This window comes from Chrysochloris asiatica, unplaced genomic scaffold, assembly GCF_000296735.1.
Source record: "Chrysochloris asiatica unplaced genomic scaffold, ChrAsi1.0 scaffold00354, whole genome shotgun sequence".
NCBI lineage: Eukaryota > Metazoa > Chordata > Mammalia > Afrosoricida > Chrysochloridae > Chrysochloris > Chrysochloris asiatica.
Window position 1 is genome coordinate 411,918 of NW_006408872.1, and position 3,031 is coordinate 414,948.

The following is a 3,031-nucleotide window of genomic DNA, read 5'->3' on the forward strand; positions in this document are numbered from 1 at the left end:
TGCCCAACTGTGGCACCACCACCAGCTCTCTTCCCAGATCCTCCCCAACCCTCACTACAGCTGAAGTAAAACGTGATGTGAATTTTCTTCATTAACCTGATTAGCTAGATTTTTTTTTTTTTTAAAGGGAAAGCTTGAACAGCCATACTCCGACAAGATGTGTTCTGTGTAGCTATGTCTTCTCCTGCCCTTTCCTACTGTGTTTACATCTACACTTTAGACTGAGGTCTGCCTCACCCATCCTGCCCTGCAAATCAGAACCACTCCTTGTATGACTTAGCATCTCCTTTTTATTCCATTGACCAACCTGAGTCTGATGCCCTCAAAGCCTTATTTTAGTTTGGTTTGTTTTCTTTTCCAGCATGTTGACTGCACACAGCCTCCTCTTCCCCACTTTTCTCAGCTTAATTTTCTTTCACGGACCCTACCTAAGTTTTCATTTACACTTACAGCAAATTTCACTACTTAATTCGTGTGCGCTGTTGTGCTGTATTTCATTTTTGGGAAACCAAGAGTGAGAGGATTTAAAAAAAAAAAAAAAATTGGTCTTGATGTGTAAGGTTCTCGCCCCTAACAGACCCTGAACCTTGTTTCCCTCAGCCCCTGGAGAGCTCCTTAGCTCAGGGCGAGATCAAAGTAGAACAACTCCCCACCTCTTATTTCCTTTCAGATTCTGAGAATAAAGGTGCTAGCCCTGTTGAGGGGTCTTCTTCCCTCACCTCACATGCTCAAAACCTTGGCACATTTCCACAGAGTTAGTAGCAATGCATTTTATTCAAAAATAAATCCAAATCTACTTTTCCTCTAAATAGTGACTGGTTTTATATTTTAGTGATGATCCACTGTATATGCTAGTTTTATTTTTACTCCTTTCAGTGTTTCTTCTCTACCATGTCCATGTCAACATTTTCCCAAATAAAGTCTTCCATCTCCTCTCCACAGTTATCTTTCCAGTGAGTTGATACCCTACTGTGTTTTCATTTCACACACTGTTGAATCAGTTTCAGCTCTTAGTGACCCTATGTGACAAGAGTAGAACTGTCCTATAAGGTTTTCTTTCCTGTTGGCACAGTGGGTTACACATCGGGCTGCTAACTGTAAGGTTAGTAGTTCAAACCCACCAGTCACTCTGGAAAAAACATGAGACTGTCTGCTCCTGTAAAGATATACAGTCTCAGAAACCCTAAGAGTTCATTGTACCCTGTTCTACCTGGGCACTAAGAGTCGGAATTGACTCATTGGCAATGGATACTCATTAAGGAAGCAGATAATCATTTCTCCTGTCCAACCTCTGGGTGGGTCCACATACCTAATATGAGGAGAAGTGTAGGTAATTGGTGGTATCCAATAGATTGTTCATCTCTTATTCCTCTCCAGGACTGGAAGGTCCTGCCATTGGCTGGGTGATGTCCAAATGACTGTCCCTCCACATTCCTTATCCATTGCATCTTAGAGGATGGCACCAGTACATAAGGAGTTGGGAGGGAGGCCACAGGTTGCAAAATCAGAAGCTAGTCAGTTCTTGATGGGTTGGGACTAGTGGTTATTGCAACGAAATTAATTCCCAAAAGAACCAGTGTCAAGCCTTGCATTGTGGTATCAAAATTACCCTCAGGAATTCTGGAAAGGGAATCAGTATCCAACAGGACACCAGAAGAAGTCTTGAGGGATTGATAGTTAATTTGGCCAATGAGTCAAGCTTCAGGTGGTCCCTGGTGAGGGAAAGGGTTTATGTAGGAGGAAGAAGGTTTATGGAAAAGCAGAGTTCGGCTCCTTTTCAAAAGGAAGAAATGTCAAGTATCTTAGTTTTTTAGTATTGTGGAAACAGACATACACAAGTGAGTGCCTTTAGGAAACTGAAATTAATTTTCTCACAGATCAAGAGGTTTTGTTGCTGCTAAGTGCTATCAAGTCATTTTAGAGTCATGGTGACCTTATGCACAACAGAACAAAGTACTGTCTGGTCCTGTGCCATCCTCACAATTATTGTTACATTTGAGCCCATTGTTGCTGCCACTGTGTCAATCCAATTCATTAGGAGTCTTCCTCTTTTTCACTGAGTTTACATTTTACCAAGCATGGTGTCCATCTCCAGGGACTGGTCCCTCTTGATAACATGTCCAAAGTATGAGAAATGAAGTGTCACCATCCTGGCGTCTAAGGAGCATTCTAGCTTTGCTTCTTTCAACACAGATTTGTTTGTTCTTCTGGCAGTCCATTGTACTTTTAATATTCTTTTCCAATGCCATAACTTAAATAGGTCAGTTCTTCTACGGTTTCCTTATTTACTGTCCAGCTTTCGTATGTATATGAGGTTATTGAAAATACCATGGCTCGGGTCAGGCACATCTTAGTCCTCAAGCTGACATCTTTGCTCTTCAACACTTTAAAGAGGTCTCTTGCAGCAGATTTGTCTAATGCAATATGTCGTTTGATTTCTTGACTGCTGCTTCCATGAGTGCTAATTGTGGATCCAAACAAAATGAAGTATTTGACAACTTCAATTTTACCTCCATTTATCATGATGTTATTTATTGATCCAGTTGTGAGGATTTTTGTTCTCTTTCATTAAGGCGTAATCTATGCTGAAGGCTGTAGTTTTTTTATTTTTATCAGTAAGCGTTTTAAGTCCTCTTCTTTTCTAGCCAGCTTCAGTGTATCATTTGTGTATCAAAGGTTGTTAATAAATCTTCTCTCAATCCTGATGCCACTTTCTTCTTGATATAGTCCAGCTTCCCAGACTATTTGTCCAGTATACAGATTGAATAAATCAGGATACAATCCTGACACACCTTTCCTGATTCCAAACCATTCACTAGCCCCTTGTTCTGCACTAACAACTGCCTGTTGGTCTATGTACAGGTTCCTCATGAGAAAAATTAAGTGTACTGGAATACCCATTCTTTGCCAGGTTATTCATAGTTTGTCATGATCCACACAGCCAAAAACCTTTCTATTGTCAATAAAGCATGAATGGACATTTTTCTTATATTCTCTGTTTTCAGCCAATCCATTTGACATCAGTAATGAT